At 48.8% G+C, this 14,753-nt stretch overlaps 1 protein-coding gene across 1 annotated transcript in view; it reads left to right on the top strand.

Annotated features, from left to right (window-relative positions):
- The first annotated feature begins 13,580 nt into the window (after positions 1–13,580).
- CTBP2 (C-terminal binding protein 2) overlaps positions 13,581–14,753 on the top strand; it is a 139,689-nt gene continuing 138,516 nt past the window's right edge. Inside the window, exon 1 of the mRNA XM_061478582.1 lies at positions 13,581–13,718. The gene's annotated coding sequence lies outside the window, so the exon portion shown is untranslated. The remainder of the gene's footprint in view (positions 13,719–14,753) is intronic.

Below are 14,753 nucleotides of genomic sequence, written 5' to 3' on the forward strand. Positions count from 1 at the left end.
TGGAAGGGACCTTAAAGCTCATCCAGCTCCAACCCCTGCCACGGGCAGGGACACCTTCCACTAGAGCAGCTTGCTCCAAGCCCCTGTGTCCAACCTGGCCTTGAACACTGCCAGGAATGGGGCAGACACAGCTTCTCTGGGCACCCTGTGTCAGTGCCTCAGCACCCTCACAGGGAAGAGCTTCTGCCTAAGAGCTCATCTCAGCCTCCCCTCTGGCAGGTTAAAGCTCTCCCACCCTTTGCCAAGTCTTCCAGCAGCATTGACTGCACAATATTAGTTTTAAAATTTACCCCCACCCTACAAGAGAGGAGATAACAGCTCATCAGAGCAAACACCTCTCTGAAAGGGCAGCAGCCATTAAATGGTCCATGCAACGTGGTTCTTCCCTCCTGCTTCTGTGTCCCCTTCTCAGGCTGCCTGATGCTGGCGCAACAGGCTCCCATATCTCATGGGTTGCTCATATACATACCTCTGGAGATATGGCATTTCACTTGCATGACTTCCAAGCCCTCCTCTCTCTCCTGGATGGTGGACCAGCTTCACCTTCCAAGACGTCTGTGAAGTTCCTTCCTATCCATATAAGAAAGAACACTTTTTTTCCTTAGGGTATTTATTTTAGCGTTTTCACCCACCTCAATTCTCTCCCAAACACGTTTTAAGTATTCTCACTCTCTGAAAGGTCTCATGCTTTCTGGATTTTGGGCCTTCCGGCGTCCTTCAAGACTCAGCTTGTTATATTGGAGTCAGGGACCACGTATCCACAATCCCAGCTGTGATGAGCCCAAGCTGTGGGATCAATGTGCCATTAGCAGGTCTCTTCCCAGGGAGATGCTGCCAGCATTTGTTTTCCAAGCCCTATTAGCACCAGCAGGTTTAGTCTATAAGCAAGGTCTGCACAAAAAAGCCCATCACTGAGAAGACCTGTACCCTCACAGGAGTAGACGCCCTACCAAACACTAGAGCCATCAGACCTGTTTCAATTGCAGACCCTCTGGCTCTTGCTGGGATGAGCTCTGTCTTTACCACCATCTAAACACACAGTGGTTTTGCTTCTCCAAGCTGTCCCCTTCACCGGCCGTGAAGATGTTTCCACCTTCCTTACAGGAGCCTGCACGTGCTAATGGTGATTTCCTCCAGAGATCCCAGACAAGGTAATATATCCCTGGGAAGCAGTTGCTCTGAGCTGAAAGGGTCCTTTCAGCAAACAAGGGTAATGAGAGGTGCCCCTAAAAAAATCAGTGCCCCCTGAAAGAATTGCTCCTGACACAGGAGTTTATCTTTGGGATGTGATCAATAAACTGTGATGAAAAAATACTCTCTTTGGGAATAAACCCATGAGCTCCTAAGCTCCTCAGGAGGCTGTAGCGCAGGGACACAATGTAAAGGAGGATAAATCAGTGCTGCTTTTGTATTTGTACTCTGCAAGTCAAACAGGCATTGTCTTGCGCAGCCTTTTTCCACTGTAACTCAGCTTATGACAACGGTTTCTACCAACACCAGCCACGTGCTGGCAGACTCCCTGTCTCTTGCTTGAAGATAAAGATTGCAACAGCATCTGGGTGGGGGCCTGGGATAGGAAACAGTTCCCACATCATCCCTGGAAGGGATGTCTGCAATGCCCAGAGGACGATGCTCCTACTGGGATTTGCAACCGGACCACCGAGCACACCAGCATCCAGGCCTTGTGTCTCAGGAAAGAGAAGAGCCCTTCTGGAGGCAGGTGGGTAACTCCCCTTATGTTGGATGCGGGGTTCTGCCACCACATCAGCACATCAGGCACAGAGGGAAATGGGTTTAATTCCTTCCACTTACAGCTGGAAAACCGGAGATGCTGAAAGACTCTGCAAGGTCATGCCCAGCGATAGAGGGCTTTGGTCCTGCTTCATGCTGAGCACTCTTTTCCCGAATCAGCTGAGTCCTTAAGCGTGTGAGTAGCCCTAATGAAATCAGCAGGATTGTTCCTGTGCTTAAAGTTAAATGCATGCATAAGTGTTTCAGTGGACCAGAGCCAGGACACTTGGCATCTCATAGAATTCGGGGAGAAAATCCAAGGGGCTTTTCCCCATTCCTGAGCCCGGAGATGGCCGTGGGTCCCCCTGCAGCTAAATCTCCATCACCAGATACAAGCTGCATCACACAGCAGTGCCTCCCTCGAGCATGTATGTGTGAGTGCCTTAAAAAGTTTGGGAATTCCCTGGTTAGAGGAGCTACAGGACCCCATTGCCTCCATGCAAGGAGTGCTTTCCCCCAAAATAAGTCACCTCATTGCCAGCAGATCCCTACCCTGGGTAGATCAGTGCTATCCCCAGACTACACCGAAGTGAACTCTTTATGCATTGCTCGTCAGTCCCACTGTCAGATATGGTCACAATGCAGTGTATTCCCATTTTTCCCTCCCTGACCCTCAACATCTCAATTTTCTGTCTGCCTTTGAAATCTCGGCTAATTAGGAGGCTCCATGTTCCCTTTGAGACTGGCCTTTTGTGCAGAGTTTGTAATTAGAGTGACTGTGCAGTGCTCTATTAATTGCAAGAATTGTGATTTTTAGATTAATGAGTTAATTGCTAATATCTGCATATGACATTCCCTCAAGATGTATTACATTACAGTAAATAAACCTTGTGTCTGCAATGGCAGACATTAAAGGAAGCTGCCGTGATTAGTTTGAATACTTTAGATAACTAAAATAATATTGACTCAAAGCACAATGTGTGTAAAAGTGGATTTTAAAGTCTTTTCTTTCCCCCCAGCCCTCTTGCTTGATAACATTTATAGTTGATAGAGCTACCAGGATGCTGCTCTTCCCATTGAGGTGCTTCACTGCTTCCCCAGCCTGTCCTGACCTAGCCAAACCCTCCCCAGCAACCACCATGGGCCCTCCATGACCCCCTCCATCTCCAGTTACCCTCTATATCTCTTTCTGATTATCCCACACACTGCATTTTGCCTTTGTTCCCTCCCAGAGGGATGCTCCAGCAGCTGCTGTCATCCCAACACACACTCCCAGCTTGCGGCACAGCGGCATGCAGGAGCCAGGCAAGAGCTGAAGCTGCACAAGTTGCAACAGGATGGAGGGAATTATCCATATTTAAACTCCCAGGCTGCTCCTGCTTAACTGTTGTGGAAAAATCCCATTGGAAATGTAACAGCCAGAGCTAGCCAAAGCCTTGGTAACAGCTGAGCGATTTTCATCAGACAAGTAGCTGTTTGCTGAAAAGTGTAATTTTGGGACAGCTGAAACTATTTGCAAATTCATCATGATTTCAGGAAAGAGCCTCGTGGAGAAGAAAAAGTTCCACAGTTTTCCAGGTTGGTATATCCTCGATTAAGAGCCTCTTTTTGTTGTGCAAATGGAATTTGATCTAGATATTTATCTAAATGAATTCAAAACCTGCAGAGGACGAAGGCAAATGCCAGTTTTAGAGGACAGGAACCCTTCTGGCTCAGAGTAGTTCTTTCCTTTCTGTACTTTTTGTTTATTTGTTTAAACAAAGCCTAGGCTCTTCCCCACAAAAATTCCCAGGATTTTAGTTTAGTCCCCAGGCTGATTTATTCACATGAGTTATTTTCTTACTTGATAATGCAGAGAAATAAAGGGAGGATGAGGTAATGGCAGTAACAAGCGACTTGACTTTCTGCTTGGCTCAGTATCAATATCCACCGTGTTTCTCAGACTCATAGAGGAAAGTTTAGATGGAAATACATCACTGCATTTGTGCTTCTTAAATCTCTTGTTTGCCTCTGCTGCTGGGAGTCAGCACAGCTCGAGTGCTGAGGACTGTTCCCCCCCTAGGTCGCCCTGCACACCCTCCTCCAGGCAAACTGTGCTACCTATTGAATCCCTGGGGACATCCTAACATAGAATCACGGAATGATTTGTGTCGGAAGGGACCTTAAAGTTCATCCAGCTCCAGCCCCTGCCACAGGCAGGGACCCCTTCCACTGGAGCAGCTTGCTCCAAGCCCCTGTGTCCAACCTGGCCTTGAACACTGCCAGGGATGGGGCAGCCACAGCTTCTCTGGGCACCCTGTGCCAGCGCCTCAGCACCCTCACAGGGAAGAGCTTCTGCCTAAGAGCTCATCTCAGTCTCCCCTCGGGCAGGTTCAAGCCATTCCCCTTGGCCTATCACCACTTGCTCTTATAAAAATCCCCTCTCCAGGTTTCTTGTAGACCTCCTTTAGGTATCCATCCTTTAGCATCCACCCTGTCTCTATGTCTTTTGGGAGATATTTTTCCTGACCACAGATCCTGGGCGCTGGGGATTTAACTGTGAAGGCTGGCATTTCTCTGGCTGCCCTTTTCTGAAGTCGAATCAGGAAACAGGAACAGAAGAGACCAGATTTTCTCTGCCTTTCATCTTTCTCTTTAAAGGACTGGATTCCTATGGCTTGTTTATTGCTGACAGAGAGTAAAAAAAGCCTTGTTAGACACTGAGGACCAGTCTTCAGCACTAAATTCTGTTGCTTTAATACCATCTCTGTTAAAGCAGCAAAAATCCATGTGAGGACACAATTCCACCGCTAAAAGAGATGCGCACACCAGTGCAGCTTGTTCCAGTTCAGGAAGTAAGACAAGCAAGATGGCACAGGTCGTGTTTACACCACTATAATTATATCAGAGTACAACTTCCAGTATATAACTGTTCCAGTTTATAAAAACTAGTCATATCTCTAGCTGTCACTGCTATGACAGTAGTTACAACAGTAGTACCGTACTCAGGCAGACTGGCCTTTGCTTCAACGCACACAATCTGGCAATGAGCAGCTTTTGTGGCAGCATGGGCTTCATATTCACATAAGCAACCCTTCCTCCAAAGCGAATGAAGAAGAGGAAGGGTGAGGGCGGGTGGCTTGGCTGGGTGGAATTCCTTCCAAACGCCCAATCGACCTCCAAGATGATGCCCCCTCTCTAAATTCCCAGTTAGAGCTGGTGGCAACCCTTACTTGTGCTTGTGTGTTCCATCTCTCCAGGTTATTTAGATTACAGCGGCAGGGACAAGGCTCACACAGCTCAGGCCCCTTTGTACTGTTCCAACACCATTTAGAGTCAGGCAACCTACGGGTGCTGCCTTATCTGCATTCACCTCATTTGGTCCTGAGCTGACAGCACTCTTGCCATATCTCTGATGACCAGAGAGGTTTAAGACACAATTGTACTGTCAATGAAATGCAACTTTTGCCTTCCAGGCATTTAAATCCTTGGAGTTCCTCGCTCAGGGCTGCCCTGGTTCAGTTTTATGGCAGTAAATTCCTAATTAGCAAAAAAACCTTAAAGATGGGTGCTCTGGTGAATAGGATCTTGGCTGAGGACTGCTGAAACCCAGCTTCTCCCTGATCTACCGAGGGACTTGGTGTGAAACACTTCATCTCTTTCCCTTTGACTCTTTATCCTGAGGGCTCTTCCCAAGGACAGTCAGTGTAAGAAGGACAAGGTCTGGTCCACCTCACCCCATCTCTTGTCTCTTAGGGTTCTATGACACATCATAGGTGTCCCCAGTCCATAGGCAGGGACACCTTCCACTAGAGCAGCTTGCTCCAAACCCCTGTGTCCAACCTGGCCTTGAACACTGCCAGGGATGGGGCAGCCACAGCTTCTCTGGGCACCCTGTGCCAGTGTCTCAGCACCCTCATAGGGAAGAACTTCTGCCTTAGATCTAACCTAAACCTGCCCCGTTAGTCTAAATCCATTTCCCCTTGTCCTGTCACTACTTGCCCCTGTCACAAGTCCCTCTCCAGATTTGTGTAATCCCCCTTTAGGTACTGGAAGACTGTTATATGGATGCCTCAGGGCAAACCGTGAAACAGAAAACATCTTTTCTAGCTTCCTGCAACCAGCAGTATGAGCCTTCCCTTAACCCAGAGGCAGTGTCTGGATGGCCATGAGCAGTAAGCACTGATGGACCTGTATCCCACGTGTTTATTTCAGCCCCATTAAACCCTCGATATAAGTTGGTTCCACAGCATTTTGGTGGCAGGATGTTGCACACTTCAATTTTGCACTATGGGACTCTCAGATTGAAAATCTGATATCTAATGGTGATTCAATACATCCTTGTGTTGTAAGAATTAGTGAACACTTGCTCCATATCCACTCCTCTGCACCTTTCAGGGTACACATCCCCTTTGACTAGCTCTTTTCCAGCCAGATCTCAGATGATGCCTCAGGTACAACTGTAATTCAAACAGAGAGTGACAGCTAGAATAAGGCGGCTGAGATTTGAGTCCAGGCTACAACACAGCACAGAGGGACGCAAGCCCATGTGTTTCACTTTGCCCACCACTAAAAGCCATTGCAGGGCCATTGCCAGTGTCCCAGCAAATGGCAAATTGCCTGGAAAGCTCAGTTCACCCTTTCCTTTTGTTACCAAACTCTTTTCTACTGACATTATAATGTTAAATCTCACAATTAGAGGTTTAAAAACCAGTAACTAACACAGAACTAGAAGCTGGGTGCTGTAATATTCCCCATTAAGGTATTAAAGTACACTGAGAGCACAGGCAATTGAAGTGAGATGGCGTTTATGGCGGCTGAACCCATGGCAGACAAGGGGGAGGGAGCAGGAAGGGCTCTATGTGTCTTTATCAACTATTTGTTTAGAAACACCTGGCACATAAATCAAATTGGTGCATCCAAAAGCCCTTCAAACTTTAAACCGGACAGATTGATTCAAGAACCTTTCATTAAACTTTCCGGGAAAGATTAAACATCAGCCATGTGTTATACCAGCAGAACAATTCTGCTCACGTGGTGATGACATTAGGATGGTTTATGGAAGGGGTATACAAATGTGTGTGCGCTCTGTGAGGCTCTTCTCCATTCCTGTGATTCCTTGTTAAAGAACATAAAATGAATAAAGCAGGGGGGGGAAAACATACCCCAACAGTTCTGCGTAATGATTTCACACGCAGGGAAAACAAAACCCCAAGAGGATTATCAAAAGAGAATTTTACTGTATGTTTGCGTCCTTTTGCTCATGTTTGCAAAGGGAAATGGATTGAGAATTTCCCACCGATGCTGAATTCAGCATCTGTAGCAGGGCAGAAGTAGTATGTATTGCCTCTTTCTAATCATCGATTCAATTCAAGGGGTCTCAGCATGTAGCTCTTTTCTTTCTCAACAGGAATAAATTTGCCAAGGAGGGAGAACACCAACATACTATGTAAAATATCACCCAGGCCCTGAATCTGTGTGGCTCTGTGCAAATCAAAATCTATATTTAATTTAATGTGAGGAAATTATGATATCGAGACTGTAGTTACATCACAAAACAACTGTTAGCATTACTATTGCTATTGCTATTACCACTATGATCAATGTTCTAGTGAGTTAAATTGGTTTATATATTGTATTAAAGCATCCCATGCGTTTTGCTGGTTGTAGGGCACGCTGGTAGCTGCAGTTGATGCCAGCAAAGGATTGGTGTATTCTGATCAGGTGTGTGTGTATCCCATTCCCTGCCAGCAAGCCCTCCATGACCCCATGCTTCTTTCCCCAACACAACCCCATCCCTGTATTTAAAAGGGGGATATTTAACATCCCCAGAGTCTTTTCTGCCCCCAGACCCTGCAAAATGCAGCGTCACGGTTCTAGGAGTGAAAACCTGGTGCTGTAACCTCTGCTGCGCCGAAACAGTAATACATTAACACGAGGTCATAGCCTGACAAATGCTTTTAAGACAGCCTAAGCCAGCGCTGCCATAAACCCAGCCCAGCACTCCCAGCCCTGGCTGCTCATTCCCACCCAGTGGAAGCTTATGTCTGATGGGCTGAAGGCAGAACCAGGTTGGGGAACAGATCCAGATGAAAATAAGCTCTTTTTCCCCTCTTCTTCTTCCCGCAGGATTAGTGTTCAGCTGGACCCGTTCCCTGATCCACTTCACCTTGCAGCTGCACAAATGCTGGTGCTGGCAGCAGGAGGAGGTAGCGCAGGCTGGGAGCGCATGGCTGGGGCCCAGAGGAGCCAACTCGTTCTTTGGGTGCTTGCAGCAGCTGAGCACAAGGCTGCAGGGAGGCTGTGCTTTGAAATAGGCTTGGGTCTCTTTCACAATGAGGAGGAACTGAGAGGGTTTCTGCCCAGCCAGCAAATAACCTGCACCTTCCAACTAGGAGCTCAAAACACACCATGATGCCGTGGTAGGACATAACCCAGGATCATAGAATCATAGAACCCTGGAATAGTTTGGGCTGGAAGGGACCTTAAGGCTCACCCAGTTCCAACCCCTGCCACGGGCAGGGACACCTTCCACTAGAGCAGCTTGCTGCAAGCCCCTGTGTCCAACCTGGCCTTGAACATGCCAGGATGTGCAAGTCCTCTTTGCCTGCAGGCAGGACAGGCTGGAGGAAGACAATTTGGGGTCTCAGAGCGCACACAACCACCCACATCCATTTGGGACCAGAGCCTGGGTGATCCAGCACCTCAAACACCAGGGCAGCATCAGTATAAGGTAACAAATGAGGGCGATCTCCTGTAAGAAGCCCACTTGAAATACTCCCATGGAAGTGGAGAAGCAAAAACCCTGAGCAGTATTATTCCTGGCAGCCTCCCAATTACAAGCTGCCTTGATGGCTTTTTTTCTCCCTGACAAACAAGATTCACCGTGCTTTTAAGCCCGTCAAAAAAAAAGACAAATCCATTCACTCTCTGTTCTCACCCCATAGAGAATTCGTGGCATACCTGAGCCCTGTTCATTTACATTAAATACTGTTAGGTATGAGAGTCCAGGTTTGTAGTGCAAACCTTTTAAACCTTGTAAAAGTGTAAAACATAACGTTACAGCAATTAAAAACTAATCCTAAAACGGGGTGGAGAGCGGAGCTGCTGATCTAGTAGAGATCATACACTGCATTTAAGAGCAACTTTTCTCTACCAGAGCAATCCTTCACAGTGGATGACATCCTTACAATAAGTCATACAAAACGGGATCTAAATCACCCTCTCAATGAACTTCCCTTTGCAGGTTTGATAACAAATGTTGGATGTTTGACTTCCCCCCTGGCTCAGTGGTGCTTGTTATACTCGTGTCAGTCTGGTGTGAGCTCAAAACTATAAGGAAAACAACCCGTCTTCTAAACACTTAGTTACAGAGCAGATCACTAAATCTATTTTGGAACAAATTCATCTCTGGTTTGCGTCAACTACAGCGGGGAAATGAAGGATGTGTTTTTCTTAATGCTTTTTAAAGTCAGAATACTAATATTATAAAGGGAGTAAAGTACACCACTTCATTTCTTCCAGCTCCAAATTTCCACTCACAAAAATCTTTAAGGAATCCTTAATGTCCTTCCATATTCCTGCTTATTCTAACCATATCATAGAGAGTATAATTAAACTCTAAAATGAAGTTTCTAGATCAATAGAACTGATAGAAAAGGAACTTTTTACTGATCTATAAAAAAGCATGAGCACCTTGTTAAACATAATGATTATTTTAATGAAGATCCATTATATACCAGCCGACATATCTGTTTAAAAGCATTTTAAACACAGGTAGAAAATAAATGGGGTATTGACCTCAGCGCTGGGTACGTGGTGTCACCCATACACATTTAATTGGTGATGCTCAGACGTGGTCCCTGGCTCAGAAGGATCTAGGCAGGATTCGTGTCTGCCTGTTCCTACATAGCACTGAGTAACTGAGTCGCACCAAACACTTGGAGCAGTAAAATAACTGGTCTATTCTAGTCAACAAACACTCGCTCTAAATCTGCAGAGATGCATGTGCTTAAATTTATGCTCTGGGAGTCATTCAGCTGAAGTCACTCTGACTCCTCACGCTGCATAAGAGCTGTGCGGGAGCATCCTCTTTGCAGGACCAGGGCCCACATTTGCACCTGCAAATCAAACCACACTGTAAATCCGATTTACTCTTCCTTCTTTAGTTCCTTGCGAGGCCTTGGGACATTCCAGTGTAGCAGCAGGTGCTGCACCCAGGCTGATGTGGCAGTGAAGTGTAGAGGGGAACTGTGATGATGCACCTGGATGATGGAGCACCTCGTGTGACCTGCCCTCAGCAAACATGTGGGTCAGGAGATGTGATCTGAAAGTCACTGCTTTCACAAATCCACCCTTAAGAGAAACCAAGTTATTCACAAAAGAAGCATGTAATCCCTTACTAAAAATCATTACAAATTCATCAAATGCAACTATTTTAGACACAGAGGTTACAGACTTGGTTATATATTAGTAAGTCATAAGTGTTACTACAGACTTAGTTATATTTTACTGAGTAGTTGATTAGAGAATCCCAGCCTGGTTTGGGTTGGAAGGGACCTTAAAGCTCACCCAGCTCCAACCCCTGCCACGGGCAGGGACACCTTCCACTAGAGCAGCTTGCTCCAAGCCCCTGTGTCCAACCTGGCCTTGAACACTGCCAGGGATGGGGCAGCCACAGCTTCTCTGGGCACCCTGTGCCAGCGCCTCAGCACCCTCACAGGGAAGAGCTTCTGCCTAAGAGCTCATCTCAGTCTCCCCTCTGGCAGGTTAAAGCCATTCCCCTTGGCCTGTCCCTACAGGCCCTTGTCCCAAGCCCCTCTCCAGCTTTCCTGCAGCCCCTTCAGGCACTGGAGCTGCTCTCAGGTCTCCCCTTCAGGAGCCTTCTCTTCTCCAGGCTGACCCAGCCCAGCTCTCTCAGCCTGGCTCCAGAGCAGAGCTGCTCCAGCCCTCGCAGCATCTCCATGGCCTCCCCTGGACTCGCTCCAACCACTCATGTCCAGCTGCAACATTGGCCAAGCCCAGTGAGCTCTGAAATGATTTAGCAGCATCAGGGAGGAGCATTATTCGATCAAGGAACAGAGGAACCCGGCTGCAGGGGAAAGGGGCTCCACATACACCCTGTACCCCAAACACGTGGTTCCCATATTGGAAGGCCTCATAACAAGTGCATTTGTTAAAGTTCATTTGATTCCACAAGAAAAGAATAAAAGGATGCTTGGTTCCAAATGGTGCCAGTCACTTTTCAGTGCTGCTACTGATAGGATACAATAAATAGAAGAGAGGGAGAGGAGCAGCTTCGTTTCACTTTGCTTTGCAAGCATCCCTCATAAACTATATTTTCAGGACTATTTCAGGATTCTTCAGAACTATTCTTCTGCACAGCCACCCCCAGTTATTCCCTAAGGAAGGGTGCCTCAGCCTTGTAAAATACAGGCAGAGAAGGAGGAGATGTGGGGACTCTGACTTTAGGCAACAGCCTGAAAGTGGATAAAGCCCTGAACTAACCCAGAGGAAAGAGGCTAGGAGAGGGATCCACCTGCTCTTGCAGCAGGACCATCTTCATCCTCTGGCTCTCCTGCCTTTCCCAAGCCCCGGGATGGCTGCTCCCAAGCTCTGGGCAGCCAGAACACCCTGCTCCAAGCACATTTTGCACCAACCAGTGGGATACTGGAGGAGTTAAAGCTCCCTCAAGGCTGGGCAGCAGCTGAATGGAACTTTGAAAACCTGCAGCTTGCAGTTCAAACCCCCCACCGAACCTCCCCTGCATCTTCTTTCCTAGCATATAATTACAAAGGCTGCTTCACCCTTGATGAATGCTCCATCGCAACCCAAAGAGTTTGCAGGCAAATCCACACGCCTCAGGATTGTCCTGCTAAACTAAGATGATCACTCCAGAGCTTTCTTCTTTACAGCCTGTCACTGAATTGCCCTGGCAATGAAATAATGATTTGTGTCTTTGTTTATATCATGAAATCAACATAGAGTCACAGAATCACGGAATGGTTTGGGTTGGAAGGGACCTTAAAGCTCATCCAGCTCCAACCCCTGCCACAGGCAGGGACCCCTTCCACTAGAGCAGCTTGCTCCAAGCCCTGTGTCCAACCTGGCCTTGAACACTGCCAGGGATGGGGCAGCCACAGCTTCTCTGGGCACCCTGTGCCAGCGCCTCAGCACCCTCACAGGGAAGAGCTTCTGCCTAAGAGCTCATCTCAATCTAATGTAAATGTAATCTCGGCACTTGCACCATGGTGGATAGCAGGGAACTGAGGCTATGTGAGGCTCGGCAGCAGGTGCTCAGAGGAGAAATGATGGATGTGGTTTAAACATCCAGCGAGGCCCCAGAATGTGCTGATAAGAATCAAGATGTTTGGGATCTTCACAGTGTCATTTCAGCCACAAAGCCGAAAGCTAGCTTACCAACTTTGATGGACAATTGATGTGGTTCAAGGGCTTTATTAGACTAGAAAAGGAATGTGCTTTTTTCGCAGGCTGATTGAGGAGCATGGGATATATATATAATGCAGAAGGCTGATGATTACACAACAAAGAGATGGGATCACCACCTGCCCACATTCTTGTGATAAGCAGATGAAGAATGTCTGTCAAAACATTAATTCCCAAATCTATTGGGGCAACGTGGAATACAAGTACAAATAAATGCACGGGGGAGCGTGCTTACTTCAGCTCACACTCAGCCCAACACCCAGTGCCATGATCCAGTCGGCACATCCAGCCAGGGGCTTGGCAGGGGTGTTATCAACAAGCATGCTCAGTGTGCCCAATGGTCTTTATTCCATGGCCTCACCACTGCCATTCCAAAACCTACATGCATCGAGGATGATGAAGATGATGGTGATATAATCAGGTGAAGCTGTCCAGGGGGTGATGGCGATGCGAAGGAGACCCTGGACCCAAGGGGTGTACTGGGTATCCCACGGGTGTCCCCCCCTCTGTTATGACTCTCCATCTTGGATGGCAGCAGGGGAAAAGGGGATTGGAGGGAATAAAGGCTGTGTGTGCTCCCGTCCGTCCATCCATCCATCCATCCATCCATCCATCCATCCATCCATCCATCCATCCATCCATCCATCCATCCATTCATCCACATCCATCCATCCTTCCACGGGCCACCACAGAGTGCAACAGGCTCCGCGCAGCCCCGTTGAGCCCCATTCCCACCCCACGGAGCCTCTTCCCAGCGGGTGTGCCCGGGCCAGGGCTCGGGCCCCGTGTCGTGTCCCCCCCCGTCCCTCCTCCTCCTCTTCCTCCTCCTCCTCCGCCCCCCCCCCCCCCCCCCGCCCCTTCCCTCGCTGCGTCTGTTTGTACTTTAGCTGATCCACTAATCCCCCGAGAGAGCCTATTTGTAGTGAAGAGTATCTATAGGGGGCGAGGCTGGTCCATGTGGGTTTGTGTCATTGGTTTGCAAGGAGAGACCCCGCCTATTGCCAAAAAAAAAAAAAAAAAAAAAAGGGGAAAAAAATAATAAAAAAAAAGAATTAAAAAATTGAGGAGGAAAAAAAAATAAATAAAAAAAGCAGGGAACGGGAGCCCCTGCCTCCTTTTCCCAGCGTGGCGAGGGGAGCGGCCGCTCCGCCCAGCGCCGCCCGGGCACTTTCTTTCCCCGTTTTTTTGGGGCTTAAAAAAAAAAAAGAGGGGGAAAAAAAAAGGGGGGAAAAATAAAAAGGAAAGGGAAAAAAAAAAGGGGGGGAAAAATCCCACTCCGGAGCCAGCGGTCCTCACCCCCCCCCCCCCAAGTTGCGCTGAGCATCCCCCGCTGCTGCTGGTGGGGCCGCGGAGGGGTCCGCTGCCCCCCGGCCGCTCCCGGCGCGGCCGGGCGGAGCAGGAGAGCGGGGAAGGAGGGAGAGAGGAGGGGGGGGGGGGGGGGGGGGGGGGGGAAGGATTAAGTTGGGTTTTTTTCCCCCTGTTGTGTGTGTGCGAGCGGTGGATCCCGGCGGATGCGGGCAGGGATGCGGCGCTGAGGAGCGGGGCGCGGGCCCCGGGAGCAGGTAACGGGGCGGCGGCGGCGGGAGGACAAGGGAAGAGAAGCGAGGACATCTTTGCTTCTTTCCAAATCCATGCTGATGGAGGAGGAGAAGCGAAGGAAGAAAGAGAAGAGCGGTTGGGGGGGGGGGAAGGAGGTGAGATGGAGGGGGGGGGGAAAAGAGGAAGGGAAAGGAGGGGGGGGGGGTGATGGTGGTGGTGGTGGGAGGCGGCCGCGCAAGTTGCGCGGGCGCGGAGCGGCGGGGTGAAGTGGGAAATCTTTTGTTGTGCCGGGCTCCGCATTGTTTACTTAGTGCCGAGCGCCGGCGACAGCATCTGCCGGGGGGATTAACGGGGAGGAGGCGGCAGGAAAGTTTCGGCAACGGGAACCCCGCGGGGAGACGCGGCCGGATGCTCCGCGGTCCCCCGGACGCCGCGGATGCGGCGTCCCGGGGGACCGCGGAGCATCCGGCCGCGCTCCTCAGGGCTTGTGTTTTCCTTTAGGGGGTTTTACTTCTCCTCCCCCCCCCCCATATTAATATCTTTTTCCTTTCAAAAAAAAAAAACAAAACAAACAATTTCCCGTAAAATATTATTTGTATGCTTTTAAAATTTCTTCCCCGTTTTTAAACGTATTATTTAAAATTCCCTTCATTTGCGCGGCATCGACCCATCCATCGCCTCCCAACTCTCCAGCGTTAGCCGGTCGGCAGGGCACTATCCCCCTCTCCAGCGCTGAAAACACTGAATTTCCTTAATATTTATTGATTTTATTGATTATTCCCCCCCCCCCCATCTATTTTAAGCCTTCCCTTGATATCCCTAGAAAGCAAAATCAAAGGAGCTGCATTGATGTGTGGGTTTCAGCGTGTTCTGTGGTTCTTCCCCCCCCCCCCCCCCCAAAAATCTATCTCAATTGAAAATTTAATACTTGCTAGACTTGCTGAAGGGGAAAGAACAGCCTTTTGTCCAAGCAAGGACGTGCCCCAAGGTAAATCCTGCCCAGAGCTGAGCTCTTAGTCCTTTCCCGGGTCCCATGGCTGCGTTGGGAGGAGGAAAGC

This window comes from Pezoporus flaviventris, unplaced genomic scaffold (genome assembly GCF_033815535.1).
Source record: "Pezoporus flaviventris isolate CSIRO_AGI_PZ_B2104156 unplaced genomic scaffold, CSIRO_AGI_Pfla_v1 ptg000129l, whole genome shotgun sequence".
NCBI lineage: Eukaryota > Metazoa > Chordata > Aves > Psittaciformes > Psittacidae > Pezoporus > Pezoporus flaviventris.